At 46.1% G+C, this 16470-nt stretch overlaps 1 protein-coding gene across 2 annotated transcripts in view; it reads right to left on the reverse strand.

Moving 5' to 3' along the window:
- The window catches only part of NOD1 (nucleotide binding oligomerization domain containing 1), a 65530-nt gene extending 49664 nt beyond the window's left edge, over positions 1 to 15866 (reverse strand). For both annotated transcript variants that reach the window (XM_037737938.1, XM_017527099.1), the window contains exon 1: positions 15732 to 15866. The gene's annotated coding sequence lies outside the window, so the exon portion shown is untranslated. The remainder of the gene's footprint in view (positions 1 to 15731) is intronic.
- Between the last annotated feature and the right edge of the window lie 604 nt (positions 15867 to 16470).

Consider the following 16470-nt stretch of genomic DNA (forward strand, 5'->3'; position numbering starts at 1 on the left):
CCCCGTCTCTACTAAAAATAACAAAAATGAGCAGGGCATGGTGGTGCATGCCTGTAATCCCAGCTACTGGGAGGCCGAGGCAGGAGAATGACTTGAATCCAGGAGGTAGAGGTTGCAGTGAGCCGAGATTGCGCCTTTGCACTCCAGCCTGGGTAACAGAGCGGGACTCCATCTCAAAAAAAAAAAAAAAAAAGATTGCATACAGATGATTCCGAAAATCTCATCTAGAAATCAGAATAATGGTTTCCTGAGGCAGAGGGTAGATGAGAGTGAGGGAGAAATTTGCTGCAAAGAGGAGTAAGGGGAATTTCTGGGAAGACAGAAATGTTCTGTGTCTTGATTGCGGTGCTTGCTCTCTCCCTCTTACATGGTCATATGTGTGTGTACGTGTGTATGTATGTGTGCATGAATATAAAGATACATACGACTTCTCAAAAGTCAGCAACCCATATACTTGAAATCTGTCAGTGCTATTGTATGAAATTAATTTCCATGAAATTGATTTAATTAGAGGCAAAATAAAGTTTTTCCAGATAAAAACTGAGACTTTGTTGCTACAGAATCAGCACTAAAATAAATACTAAATAGGTAGAAGAAAAATGATCCCAAGACAAAAATAAAATGATGAACAACAGTAAGTGTTAATATGCTGAGAAACAGAAATGAGTCCTGATAGAATTATACTGTATGAACATCTTGTGAGGTCACCAGGACCCAACAGGAAATGACTGACCTAGAAAGGGTCTCGCCTCCTGGAGAGCAATGAGGACTCTGTTCCTGAATCATGAGGTGGCCCCAGAGAAACCACAGATACACACTCAGTGTCACTTTCACCCCAGGCTTCTTTCTTTCCTTGCCTGTCCCACGGGGCCCTGAGAGGGGATGTGAATTTCTTAGAACTGAGATGCTAAGGTTAAAAAGAAAATGTATAAAACTGTTCTCCGTATGTTCCACTCTAAGTTTTGATAATTTTCTGTAAGTATAAGGTGGTACCTGCTCACTATAGAAAACTTGCGAAATACAAAAAAAAAAAAGAATTTTAGAACAAGAAATTAAGTTCCGTATCACCCACAGGCAGTAACCACTATTCTGGTTTTGGAGCACTTCCGCTCAGCTTTTCTCCGCGTGCATTTGCGCTTGTGCTGACTTTCTGCATGTTTGGCATCACACCATGTTTTTGTTGTACTCTCACCACGATCTTGTATTTCTTTGTAACTAAGGCCCTCTCTTGAGCTGCAGAAGCTGGCTTCCAGCTGATTTGGCTTCTAGAAAGCAGAATGCTTTGCTTTCTTTCCCTGGTTTTTCTTTTGTAAAGAAGGGTAAGAACTCACCTGCCACTCTGTTTAAAGCTCTGCATCTGAGAAATCCCAAGTGCCAAAGAGAGGCTCAAAGGTAATGGCAAATGGTCTCCCTTTCCTTGGCCCGGCCCTGCCTGCCTGAACTGCTGCAGCAAACCTGGGCACCTTGCCCAGTAGCCTCTACCAGCTGCAAGTCACATGACAGTGCTCTACCTTCAGCGTGACCCATGGGATAGCTGAGAGGGGGTGAGCAGGGCCAGAGGGTGGTGGGACAACTCCATGAGGTTGCAGCCTTCTTCATTCCTTCTACAGAGATCCGCTGAGCACTTCCTCATGGACAGCCCTGCAGGGTGCGAGGGCCCCAGCAGGGCTTAGTCTGAGAATAGCTAACACCAAGTGTTTTACTCAGGCACCAGCATTGATGTAAGGCTTTCTACACATGGTGAGAGGTAGGACAACATAAGGGTTAAATCCGTGGTGTCTGGGATCTCTAGAGACAGCAGAGTTCAAATTGTGGCTCATGAACAAGTTAGAAGGAAGTTCCTGCTAAATGGACCGTGTTTGCTGGTGATTTTAGGCTGTGGAAAACAGGGACATCTCAGCTTATGTCTGTTCGTGGGACTTTATTATAAGATCACCCATTATAAGAATCATCACTTGTTAGCAAGTTAGCCATCCTTTCTGTGCCTTGATTGCCCCAAGGTAAGAGTTCCTACCTCAAAATGCTGCTGTAAGGATGAAGTGAGTTATATGCACAACATGCCTAGGCTGGGGCTGGCAGTCAGTCATCAGCAAATCATTTGATATTTTCTATTATCTCACTCAATCCTTGCAACAACCCTAGGTGGCAGGGGTCACTGTTACCACCAATTTACATATAAGAAAACTGAGGCACACAGAGGTCAAGTAGCTCCCTGCCCTCTCAGAGTTTACAACTGGGCAGACAGACAGAACAAGGAATCACAAGTATGGTGAGTGTGTGGGAGAAATGAACACAGAGAGACAGGAGAGGCTGTGGCTCTTAAGGGCTTCCTTGAGCTCCAGCCACCATGACCACAGAAGTGTCTGCTCCACTGAACCCCTCTGTAATGGCAAGTGACAGGGAGACCTAGTTAGAGCTCCTCTCTCAAGGACTTTGAATTTGAGACATTTAGAGAGATGCTGAGTCCCAAAAATCCACAGCACATGTGGGTTTGACCACAGCTGAGGCCACCAGGCATGAATTCCCTTACTTTGTATGTCTTTGTGACAAATCCCTATGAACATAGTGAGCCTCAGTGTGCTCCTGTTCTCTGCAGCCTAAAAAACACTAGCAAACATGGTCCACTTAGCAGGAGCTTCGTGCTGGGCAGAATCACCCAGCAGAGGTTTCCCTGCTCCAGTGTGACTATGAGTTCCTTCTTCTCAGGATAAGCAGACAAGGCTGGAATCCATCCCAACTGATGGGGCCAGATCTAGAACAGAAACCTCAAGAACACCATTTCCCATCATCCACACTGGCCTCATGTTTCCACTACTTTTTTAGACACCCAATTGTCGGGAATCATCATTCACCCTTTTTTTTTCATGTTTATATTTCAAAATGAATAACACTGCTTTCCACAAATTGGTGTTGCAACAGAAGCAGCTAAGATTCCTAACCCATCTGGGCCCTATTGTAAAACATTCTTTAACAATGTAGCAGATGCTAATTTAGAGTTACAACCCAGCGTTTTTCAAGAGTGAGCTCTGAGTAGTCAGGCCATTCTGTAAGTTTTTCTACTGTGGTACTTGCTACATATAGGTCAGAAACAAATACAAGCCTAAGCAAAACCAAGGCCAGCATTGCTGGCATCCAGGTCATGTGGAACCTGGCCCAGTGCCAGGCCATCCGCCTCTGCCAGGCCACCTGTTCCGACCCTCCCTCCTCAAGCTGTGACCACTTCTTGAAGTGTGTTCCCAAACACCTCTGCTCTCTGCAACTGTGGTGGCCAGAGGAAAATGCCAGTAATTTTATGTACACAGAAAGGATTGGCTTCCAGGATATAACTTTATGGGTTATAGGGGAGTTTTCAAAGACTTTCCCCCTCCTTCCTTGAAAACCAACACAATGGTAGAAGTATTCTGGTCATCAAACAGTTCAGGTTCTTCACCAAGACACTTGGTAGGATTACACTTCCCTACCTGCTTGAAGTTGCATGCTTTAACTCATGAAACGTGAGCACAAGTGGAATGTGTTGCTTTGGGTAGGAAGCTTTTAGGCATCGGTGCATAATTTATCAATGTACAATTTTTTTCTGCTTCTGGCACTATGATTGGTGCAAGATGGAGGCAGCTGTGTCAGCTCAGGCCCACAAATAACCACAGTGATTAGCTCTTGTCAACTCGCAATGGACATAAAATATGAGCAAGAAATAAACCTTCATTGTTTGACAGCCGGGGATGGTGGTACAAGCCTGTAGTCCTAGCTACTCAGGAGGCTGAGGCAGGAGGATCACTTGAGCCCAGGAGTTCAAAGTTTGAGGCTGCAGTGAGCTATGGTCACACCACTACACTCCAGCCTGGGTGACAAGTGAGATCCCTGTTTCTAAAAAAACAAGCAAAACAAAACAAAAAACCTTCGTTGTTTGAGCCCACTACATTAAAGGACCCCTCTTAGCACAGAAAAGTCACTACAAACTTTTTCAGATACCATATTTATGCAATTAAGATTTGAGATAAAATATAACACCATTCTATATCTACCTCAGACTTAGCCATAATCTATATAGGGAAATACTACTTTACTAGGAAGAAAAATAGGCAGAAAGAGACACAGACAGGTAAGCCGAGCACCTTCTTCGTTTGTCCTGAGGTTATAGCATTCACCTGCTCCCAACTTGTGTTGGGTCCCTGGTCCTGCCACCTTACTCCACCCCTCACTTGGCCCCACAGAACCACAGTCATCAATTCTGTTAGAATCATTGGGTGGGTGCCCTTAAAAGCCAACCAGATCCGTGATGAAAAAGAACATGATGAAGCTGTATATACTGACATAGAAAGATCCTTAAGACATCTTGTCACTTGAAAAATGCAAGCTGCAGAAAGAAAAATAGAGTATAATAACATTTATATGGCTTCCCCATATCCCCTGTCCTGCAAATACACAAAACACTCCACGTTTTCTGTAGGCATACGTCTGTGAACATAAATGCAAAGAAAACTACCTGTGGGAAGACACACTGTGTGAGAATAAAAATTACTTCTGGAAAGGGAGAGGACGCCAGGAGGAGGGTAGCACTTTTATTCATAATTTTTATGAGAAGCCTATACACCTGCATGATGACATTATTTTAGAGCATTTTCATCATTAGGGCATCTCAGGATATCTTGAGTCAGGCCAGCACAGCATTCTCAGCGACGGCCTTCTTCTGAGGAACTTTCAACTCAAAGGGCCCACGTGCCCTGGAGAGAAAATGCTCAGTCTTTATTAAACTAAATGATGGTTCATTAAGATCAGGCAAATGCAGATGAGATGTTAAACACTTTCTGTGCACCTGTAAGTAAATAAAAAGCTCTTCCTGTTTTGGGAAAATATCACAGTAAATCTGATGGGATTTGGATGGGAACAGTTATACTTTGTTTTAAATTTAGTAGAAGGCCATCAACTTAGGGTATCACCATTAAGCCTGGTTAGAAATAAGGAATATAAAGTGGAAAATCAGTCCCCACAAAAATAGAGCAGAGCCAAAGTCAACAATACTGGCTTTCAAGTGGATGTTTAAAATCCCAGAGCCACAAGAAATACCATACTGAAGAAATGCTCAATGATTGCCAAACGTTTCATTTCCTTTTTCTTGTATTTCCTCTCCTTTTCATATAACACATACCTCCGAACACTCGAAAACATTAGCAGCTCAGCTGCCTTCTGGAACATTCTGACACTGAGCGATATTTTAATTTTGATTTCTCAGCAGCAAATGGATGACGTCAAAGGGGCCTCACATTTTCCCAGCCAGTATCAGCTGCAAACCCAAATGGTTATTATTACCAAGGAAACTAGTTCAGTTTCTTTTTCTGTTTCTGTTAGAAACATATCCTATCACTAAAGTTTAACCAGCAAATGCCATCTCTGGTAAAGCTACAACCTGCCATACATAATATGGACTTCTAAAACATTCTGCCCACCGCCGTCCTGGACAATGGGAATAGATAACAAATATTCATTTATTGAATGAACTAAGTTAAAGCCATCGTTCCCTGCCCACCTCCTGTAGGTACCTGCCTACCTCAGAGGTGATATAACCCAGATTACAAATGTCAACTAGAGTGGGCTCCGCCGACCTGACCCCCAGCATAACTTGCACACATATATCCATGAATGTGGGGACCACATCTGAATTCTCCTTTTGGAAATGACTTCTCTTGAATATGATTCATTTTGGTGAATTTAATCCACAGGCTCCGCAGTTTCACAAGTAAAGAAGATAAGTATACTCTACGTGTTGACATGCACTCTGTGGATGTTCAGGAATGCAGTGATGATATGAGGGGCAGGTTTCATCATTCTGCAAGTTACCCAACAGTAAGCTGGGCAGATGAAGCCAGGCCAACAGCATCTGGCAGGAGCCAGCACCAAGCACCTTTTACACAACTTCAGCGGAGCTGCACGGAGAACACACATACTTGGTCTGCTCAAATGGGGTCCTACTTTTCCTGCTGCACGATCCACAACAATCTGTGTTTTTGTTGTTGTATGTTTTTCTTGCTTGGTTTACAATTTCTTAAGGAACTTAACATGGAAAACAAGCCTGGTCATGTGGGCCTCTGCCATACCAGAACACTATGGACAGCCGACTCTGGAGAAAATTTAGCAGATGGATGAAGCTACAATTATTATTGGAAGCTTTTTAACTCCATTAACGCTCATTGACTTTAAGTAGCTGAAAGCACTTAATCCCTCAGAATTTGAAAGCACATGGAAGTCAGTCCTTCTTGGTACCTCCTTTCTCCCTCCCCACTTTGTTCCCCTCTCTATTCCCTCTTCTCTCTGTCTACCTCCCTCTTTCTCTCATACAAAGTACCTTATAGTGTGAGCCCAGACGCACAGACACGCCACCCTGCCTACAAAGGAAGGAATGCAGACACAGCCAATATCAGCATCAGGGAGGGACCACAGTGGAATGCACAAGTCCTTTCACAGCTGCCAGGGCCTTCTGGGAAGTCCAGTGCCTGCCCCCACATCTCTCAGAGCCAAACATCTTCTTCTGGTCAGGAAACCCTGTTCAGAGTGCACAGAGAGCCAGCTCCTACCCTGTCTGCTGAAATCCTGGGCTCTTGAAGTCAAACAGAATGTTGTCTGAGCCACCCATTTTAGAGATGAGAAAACTGAGGCCCTGGGCAGGGCCCTGGACTTGTCTGGATCAATCAAAACCAGCATCCAAGTCTCCTGGCTCCGCGACAGTTGCTTCTTTTGTCTACTTCCGGCCAGGGTAGCCCCCTTAGTAGCCAAGCATTTTCTCCATCCCCCCAGCAGGGATGACACCTGCCAGAACGGGAAAAGTGTAGGGTTCCTACCTTACTCTGTCCCTTCCCTAAGCCTGTTAGAATTCACTTGAGGTGGCTGGCAAAATATTACAGAAAATATTTAGGAAAGGTTCTAGATTAGTCTCAAACCTTTTGAAAGGCCAAAAGGTTTTATTGAGGCAGGCTGAAGGCATAGGAAAGAGATGGAGAAGATCAAAGGCCTGACCCCACACCCATGTGTCTCCACTCTGTTTACTCATGTTAATTTTGTGCTGGGTGGCCCTCTCTGGGGAAGATCAAAGGGGAATTACCTGTTAATAGTATGTGCTCTGGGCCCCAGAACCTAAAGCTTTTACCAGTCAGAAAACCACTCTTTTAATCATGTTAATTATTCACAAGTGTGTTAACTTAGAACCTCTGTTATGAATAAAAGTGTGGATGGACAGAGGGTCTTGGTCGATGGGTTGCATTTCACCCTGTGAAAGCAGCCAACAGCCATCCCTAGCCCACTGGTATTGCTGTAATGTGTGAGAGTGCATTCATTCATCCATCATTGAGACAGGGTCTGCATGTCAGACTTGCGCAGGTGGTAAGCGACGTCTCATAAGCCCATCTCTTTCTGCTGGGAAGGCCCATGGCATTGTATCCCCGCCTCTCTATGAGGATGTGGGACTTTCTGTCCTAAGTTGATTATTTTCCTTTCACATTGGCTGGTAGTGACAGTGAAGGGCACAGACTCTAAAGCCAGGCTATCTGGTTCCAATCACCAGCTATGTGACTTGGACAAATAATGCTCCCTTCTGTGCTTCTGTTTTCTTCTCTGTAAGTACAGATAATAACTGTACCTACCTCACGTAGGGATCTCTGTGAGCATGTAAAGAGTTAATACACATACAGTGTTTAGAACAGCACCAGTCACGTAATAAGCACTGGCCGTGACCCATGAGAGGGCAGCCTAGGCCAGCATTTCCATCTGCCATCTTCAAGGCCAGCATTGATGATAAGGGAGGGTGTCCCTCTGGTGAGTCACCAGATCTCCGGCACACAGAGGATGCCAGATAGAAACCACTGAATGAATGAATCTGCCTGGTGCACTGCGTATAGCAGGCGCTTCATCAAGTCCACTGATATGTGGATTTCCATAATTCACAGGCTCACTTAGGGGATGTCACTTACCAAGTTTGTTGGTGAATAAATTCAATTTTCCATCATCAATATTTTCTATTGCTCTAAGGCATTTATCTTCACTGCTGTCTTTAAAAGGTTAACCAGAGCCCAGCTGTCAATGTCCAAAGCATTGCCTGTGTGACCACTTGGTACTTTATCACCTACTGCATGACATTTTCTTGGTTTTATCTAGGCTTTGAAAAACAAAGTTCCAAAAACACTGCACTTGATATTTATCTCTGAGGGGCTAGTGAATAAAAATATCTTAATGAACAAAGTCAACAGAAAACAACAGAGCCTCAAAGCGGAAACCTGTTTCCTGGAACTCTGTGAGAGGCTGAAGTGTTTATGCAGAGGAAAGTGTCACAGAAGTGGCCGATCTGGAAGCTGGAGGACATCTGGAGATGGCATTTAGAACTGACATAGAAAGTGTCTGGGGCTTATCAAATGAAAAGCACTCCACAAGAACAAAATACATTAGTCACTACCGAAGTGGGAATTAAACGAGGCCTGCAGCGAATAAACACTCTGCTGATCGCTGGCCAAAATGCTTAGCTGAAGGCTTTTTTACTAACCCCATTGAACACGTATCCAGAGTCAGCAAGCATCTGGGGCACAAACCTGTCACAGCGCTAAGTGGGAGAGTACCCAGGGATTTATGTGCGGTGACCCTGAGTAGCAATAAGATGTTGAGAAGATGACAGAGCCATAACCCCTTAACTACCTGCCCCAGAGACTGCACCCCCAGGCCAGGACTGCTCTCTCCCCTCACCAAGGGGAGAGAATAACAGAATAACTGTTGATATCTGAATAATGAACAGTTATTCATGTCAAGGAGCAGGCACGCCCAACCAGCCAAGATACACCTGACCTGTAACACATGTGGCTTTGCAACCTCATGATCACTTCACAGCAAGAAAGGAGAAACAGGGTCAGCGCAGAAGCCTGAAGCAGCCAGCACGCGGTGCTGAGGATGTGGGCCCCGCACAGTGGAGGCTTTTCCTGTGACCTGAAAGCTCCCAATAAAGAATTTCTTTTTTCCAAACTCTTGGCCTCCCAAGTACACGCAAATGATGAATTCAGATTTTCAAAGGCAATTGGAGCAAGGAAGGCATCCCCTTCGGGACTTCTGGGCAACAGCCAGGAAGAGCAGAATAGACTAGCAAGAAAATCTGACAGCCCTTCCCTTAGCCAAGGGGCCCTGACATTTTGTGCCTGCATATTCTGACCCTCTGACCTGTACATGCTCAATGTCCCTCCAATCTTTGGGGTTTTTTGTTTCAGATTCCAAAGAGCCAGGAAGGACTGGACTCCACCCTAGTCCATCCACTGAGGCCCCTGATGAAGGGTGCTGGGTGCCTAGGAGGCCCACACCCATTTACACTCATCTATCTCAGAACACTACAGAGCAGGTGCTGTGGGCTGTGCAGACCTGGCTCCAAATCCTCCTCCAGACTTCTTTTCATTGTTTTGGGCCTCAATTCCCTCACCTGGAGATTGAAAACCAGAATCTCCAGAATTGTTTCACACACTAAGACAAGGTTTATAAAGCTCAATAAGAAGAGACTGTTGATTACCTGAATAGAGGTGGCTAATCATCTTTTTCTTATATACTATGAATGACAGGGAAAAGTCAGGAGGGACAATTCCTCCATAGCTTCCCTCTGCATTTCAGAGTAAAATCCCGAATCCTTACCCAGCCCAGGAGGCTCCGCTTGGCCTGAGCGTGGCTTATTATTTAGCTCTCTATCCTCCTGGCTTGGGCTGTACCACGCCAGCCACTCAGCACACCCACCTCCTTCCCATCCACCGCCCGGTCTTTGAACCCACTGTTTCCTGCATCCAGCATGTTTCACACCTTCATCCCAAGTCCTGGTTGAAAAGGCTCATTCCTTGAGAGGCGTCCCCAGACTCTCAATTCTAGTACCACCCTGATCTTCTGTCTCATGACATGCTATTGTTTTCACTTAAAGCACATTCCACACATTATAATTATGTGAGCTTACTGCCCTAACCTCTCACTTATGGACTGATATTTGTGTCCCTCCAAAGTTCATACAGTGAGGGAGAACCCCTGATGTGATAGTGTTTGCAGACAGGGCTGTTGGGAGGTGGGGATGGAGCTCCAATGATGGGATTCGTGCCCTTATGAGAAGAGACATGAGAGACCTCTTTCACGAACCAGGAAGAGGGTCCTCACCAAACCCCCATGCTGGCAACCAGATCTCACACTTTCAGCCTGCACAACTGTGAGAGATGAACGTTTGCTGCTTAAGCCCCCCAGTCTATGATAGTTTTAGCAACCCAAGCTAAGACATTCTCCCCAGCCCCCAGCCTACAAACTCCATATGGCCAGCGACTGGGTCTGTTTCATTCATTGCTATAATCCAAGTACTTAGTGGACTCCTGGCACCAGCAAGGCTTTCTGATAATATTTGTTGAATTAACATGTTGCAGAGTTGAAGCCCAAAAGAGCCAGGAGGAACCAAGGGCTACAAATAGCTTTCTAACAGCCTTCCACACCAGGGTGGAGGGTGGGCAGCAGAGCAGTTCACACCCACAGAAAGCCAGAAAAACAATTGCCACCTCATTATCAGAAAGACTAAAGCAGCCACAGCTCATTCCACTGAGAATCTGCCTTTCTGAGCCCCCAAAGTCCACTGACCCAGACCTCAGGGAAGATTTCCAGAACTCAAGAAGAGGCAAAACCCACTGGGGTAAAGGAGAGGAAAGATGAGTAAGGAATGTCAAAAAAGGCGGTGGACTTAGACCACCGCCCCTTCGATGTGACACTGTTTTCAATACTGTTGCTGTCCCCATCTGAGTCTTAACCCGGTCCCTCCTAGGCCTGGTTTCTGTCTCCCAAACACCCCCCACATGTCTGGGGTAGGCCTGTTTTATTACTCACGGGCTAACAACCTCAGTGCCTCAAGATGACATTTATCTCAAAACAAACATTGTAACCCACCCAAAATGTTAGTCAATACCAGCATCAGATATTTTTGTTTTATGGCTTTTTTTAGTTGATATTAGATTAACCAGCGTAAGCAATGGGTGAAGTTTAAAGTTACCTGGGGGTGGGAGAGGGACCGGAGGAGTGAATTGCCACTTTCACTTCCTAAGTAAGCTGCTCTTTGGAAGCAGGGGCTCTGTTTCCAGAAACACGGCCCTACACGGAGTATAAGCACCACTGTCTGTTAACGGCAGGTGGGCTTCAGGAGGTAGGTAGAGTAAGCAGGGACGGGGGTATCACTGAGCAGCGGAGCCCGTGGTTAAGAACAGAGACTCTGCTTCAAGTCCTGGGATGGACTTTAGGCTAGTTATTTCACCTTTTTGAGCCTCAGTTGTCTCCTCTGTAAAACAGGGAAATGATAACCACTACATAGGGTCGTTGGGAAGATAAAATGAGCTAAAAACAAACAACAAAACCCCTAAACTCTTAGACTAGTGTGGGACACAGGTAGTCTACGGAAATGCTATTTTCATGTAGTGTCTACCAGATCAGACCTGTCATCATTTCACTTAAATCAAGCCTCAAAGCAATCTTTCCAGATAGGCGGAGTTAGCCCATTTTACAGATTCAAAAGCAGAGGCTCATGAGGATTAAAAACCTTATCTGAGGCAGGGCACGGTGGCTCAGGCCTGTAATCCAGCACTTTGGGAGGTCAAGCCAGGCGGCTCATGAGATCAGGAGTTTGAGACCAGCCTGGCCAACATGGTGAAACCCCGTCTCTACTAAAAATATATATATTTTAAAATCCTTATGTGAAGTCACACAACTGGGAGATGGGAAGACCAGCCCGGGAACCTTCATCATCATCCTCTTCATCATCATCATTGTGACTTACTGGAGGATGGTGATGTGCTAAGCACTTTACATAGATTAGCTCATCAAATACTGAAAAATACCTAGCAAGGAAAGCATTATTGTAACTATTTGACACAGGAGGACACAGAGTTGGAGTGGCCAAGGATCTTGGCTAAGGTCACACAGTAGTTAAGGCAGTGATCCCCAACCTTTTTGACATGAGGGACGGGTTTCACGGAAGACAATTTTTCCATGGACAATGTTTTTCACAGGGGAGTGGGGACAAGGAGGAGATGGTTTCAGGATGAAACTGTTCCACCTCCGATCCTCAGGCACCTCGCAGTTCACAATAGGGTTCCCCCCCACCATGAGAATCTAATGCCACCGCTGATCTGACAGGAGGCAGAGTTCAGGTGGTAATGCTTGCTCGCCACCACTCACCTCCTGCTGTGCAGCCCAGTTCTCAACAGGCCACTGACTGGTACCCATCCAAGGCCTAGGGATTGGGGACCCCTGAGTTAAGGAACAAAATAGGAACTTGATCCTGGTTCTGATCCCAAAACCCATTATTTCTTCTATTTCAGTCCTGCATGTCTGGTATATGTCACAGGTCTCATATCTCCACTTGAAATCATCAACATGACTGTTTTCAATTATGTATAAAACACTAGCTTCATTAAATGGAGTCTGGCAATGGCCCACTCATTGAAGGGGCCTGTGTTGTAAGCAGTTAGGTTAGCCCCTGCCAAAAAAGCCTAGCTTTCCCCCAGTTCCTTCCAAGAAGGTTTGGTTTTGAGGTCATAGGCGGTAACCTGGGCACATGTTACAAGAAACGTGGGAAGTTATTGCTCATTAAACCTTTAATTTTTTGGGAATTAGAACAGAAATACTTTCCCAAGTAAATCATCTTCTCTCAGCTCTGCTATCATATTGCTAAGCCAGGCACAGTTGCATGTGGCTCTGAAAACATCCACCAAGTGACTCCATCCTCCCAATTCTGACCCTAACCTGTATGGTGGCAATGACAGAAGAGAAGGCCAAGGGACATCAACTTTCTGAAAGAAATATAATCAATGGTGAATGTTCATGTTTTATTAAAATCTTAATCTGCCAAAACCTGGCACTAATCTGGTGCTCACTTTGCAAATATCTGGGCTGTTCCATTGACCTGTTTGTTCTTTAAACTACAGTGCTCTATAATTTGGATGAAAAGGACACTTCAGTGAAACAAAATTCTAACATGGCAGTTTACTAGAGAGTAACTTTTAATTTCAATACAGTGTGATACAAAATTGCCTTGTTGGGTCTAAGGACCTACATCCCTCATCAGGGAACTCTGCCCCATTAGAGGACCAAGGTAAGATCCCTTCAGAGTGGCACCATCTCTGGTTGGCTCAATGGCTCCAGAGACAGGGAGAATGGCAAAGGGAAGGGGTGGTGGCATGCTTGCCTTGGCCAACTCTGCACTGGAATCTCTGTCCAGTTTTGTCTGTGGCAGTTCCAGATAAAACTCATGTTTAAATAAGAGTTCAAGCCAGGAAGTCTTAGCAATATATGACTTGGACAAACTTTCCAGTGTGGGTAAAATGCATCAACAAACTGACCTGCCAGTGAGAACTCACCTGTCACCACAGGAGTCGAGTTTAGAAATAACACTTGCCCTCAATGAGTATTTGACATACTAAAGAGTTTTTCTAGAAATAAGTTCAGATCTTTTGGGTGGACCAAAGGAGGCCCATTGTGTGACATGCGATTGACTGTCCCCAGAAGATAAAACAGGACTTCGGAAAACTGGCAAAATGCCTACAGCTTCTGCAGGACAAAAATTCAGCATAAGTACACATTTTAGCTTTTCTAATTTCTTCTTGCCTAAAAAAGTCCCCCCAATAATAAGAATGATAGAAGAAAGCAGTAACTTAAATTCTACATTCATATCTTGGATTTTGAACAAATATTGAATCCTTTTATTTGGATAAGAGATGACTTTGCTAGTCTTGTGTAAGCAAATATCAGTGATCATACATACACTAGAAAAACACTTGACCTTTATGCCTACTTTACTCCACTCTTCCAATTTCTGATGTCTAATCTAAATAGCACTGCCATTAGGATCAAAGCAACCACCCGTTATGTACAGAGCATGTACCAGGGCAAAGCTCCAGCTGAGATACAGGCATCAGCAATTGTAGAATTTGGGGTCTCCCTTCCTCAGATCCCTGACTGTCCTTGGTCACTGAAGAAAGATTCACTGCCCCTAGGCCAAGAGTCGGGAGCAAAACAGAAACGCCAAGGGTGTGGGCTGAGGAGTTGCCAGCAACATGCGTGTGTGTGCGCATACACTAATTCTGAGACCCTGTCCACAGCCCAGCTTTCTTGGAAAGCCATTTAAAAACATATATATGTGGCAACAGAAGGGAAGAAGTTTCAAGATTAAGAAAAGCTTTTTTGCGTGTGTGTAAAAATCTTCATTCCTATCACATGCAGTAAAACTGTATTCCAACGCCATTAATACGCCCTGGGGGAGTGAGGGGATTTGGTGCCTACGATCTCAGACTTAAGGCATGCCAAGGCCCTGAGCAGGGCAGCAGGGCAGGGAAGGAATGGAGCGTTGAAGGGGACATTTTATAGACAAACATTCTCCCTCATAATGCCTGTACTAAGTAAACAATTGGTGGGCACAAACTGCCACTCCAGTATCTACTAACTACCCCTGCCAGAGCACCTGCCACCGCTACCGCCTACCAGGTGTGTGATGCACATCATCTCGTGTACCATGCTATCCTCGGGAGACAGTTGCTCTTTATCTCCATTTTACAGGTGGGAAAACGGGCTTAGAGACACCAAGGAACTTGCCCAAAGTCACAGCATAGACCCAGATTTGATGGATTGCAAAGCGTGAACTTACTTCTCCATTCCACAAAAACAAAACCTACTCTTGAAATCTCTGAAAGATCACCCTTCTACCACTCTGCTGTGTGTTTTCAGCACAGCTCGCATATTTGTCTGGCATATTCGGTAGAAATCTGTACTTTGCCAATGCCTGGCTTGCTTGGATTCCAGCTATCTGGCCCCTGGCATCTACTTCTAAGATGCATGGTGGAGTTACTCTTTTACTTTTCCCAGAAGGTGATAGTTTATTCTTCAACAGGGGGCTTTGAGGGAGAACAAATCCCACCCTTTGGCAAGCACGGCTTATGGCTTCACCCTTAAAGTAGAAAGGCCAGAAGTCATCAAGGCCATGGGTTTACTAGCTTCCCCAGACTTAATTTCAAACACCAACAACCGCAGCCTTTCCCAGAATGCAGAGCCAATGGAACAACATCATCTGTCATTTCCTATGTTTTTCACAATGTGCCAAAACCGCTGCGCACATTGGAGGCTTTTTTCAATGTGATATTCAGGCGACCTTGCCAAGCATTGTCTCATTTCCCGACTTTGTGGACCATGAAACCCAAGGGAAGTTCTCGCCCTGTCCCCTGGACCGAGCAGGACACTGGGGGCAGCTGTGCCGTCTGCAGGCAGGACTCCATGAAGGCCCGTCTGCCCTTTCAACCTTCGGTCACTGGTGATTCCAATCTTCATCCGACGCTGGCTGCAGACTGGAATCACTTGGGGAGCTTTTAAAAGATAAGGTGGCCTGGGTCTGACTCCGTGAGATTGTGATGGAACTGATCTAGGGTGCAGCCTGGACATCTGGATTTTAAAAGCTCCGCAGATGGTTCTAAGGTGCTGAGAACCCCTGCCTTAGACCACAGTGGCTAAACGATTCTGCTGACGGTGAAGTTCATCCCTCTCGACTTTCGCTACACTCTTCAAACTCGCGGGTTTCTCCGCCTGGCTCCACCCGGGGCTCCTCCAGAGCCGCGCAGCTTTCCGCCCGCACGCAGATCCCGCCTCCCTCGCCCTCTCGCTCGCAGCGCTCAGAACCCCAGAAAGCGTCTGCCCCGCGCGAATCCCCAGTCTCTGGGACTTACTTGGCCGCCAGGTTGGAGACTTCGCAGCCGCTGAGAGCAAGACAGGAGCCCGGTGGCCCGGGCAGGCTCTGCGCCCGCAGCTGCGCGAAGGAGGTGCGGGACTGGGGCGGCCGCCTCGCGGTCCCGGAACGGGAACTGGCCGCGACGACGGCCCCAGCCGCGCCCTCTGTCGGCGCGCCCTAGAGCCTGCAGGCTGCGGGGAGGGGCCGCGGTCGGGCGGGGGCGGTCAAGGCAGGGTCCCGCGGTGCTGCCTCTGGCTCTACGGCGATTTGGTGCCTAAGATCCCAGACTTAGGCGGGGTCGAGAGAAGCTACGCGCAGAGGGGCGCCCGGTGCGGGAGGGTGAGCGGCCGCGGGGCCGTGTGGGCAGGCCCGAGTTCGCTCAGGGGTGACACCTTTGGGAATTCGTGGTGCCGAAGTGCCAGGCCCGTCCCCCTAAAAGTGCCAACCCAGCGCCTGCAACCAGAGCCAAAGCCTGGACGTGTTAGGGAAGCTCTTGTTAAATCATGACACGTGGTCCTGATGAAATCCAGCTTAATCAAATTTTAGTAACTGCATACATTTCAATGTATACTTAAGAAAAAAATCAGCTTTTCTTCCTATCCTTAAATTTGTTCTTGGCAGTGCACATTTTATGTTCTATGCATATGCTGTAATAACTTGTAAAGGAGTTTTTAACATGCTAATAAATGTCCCCAATAAAATAGTTTTAAAACGTTTTGAATGGGGAACGTCTCCAT

This window comes from Cebus imitator, unplaced genomic scaffold (assembly GCF_001604975.1).
Source record: "Cebus imitator isolate Cc_AM_T3 unplaced genomic scaffold, Cebus_imitator-1.0 Scaffold45, whole genome shotgun sequence".
Classification (NCBI taxonomy): domain Eukaryota; kingdom Metazoa; phylum Chordata; class Mammalia; order Primates; family Cebidae; genus Cebus; species Cebus imitator.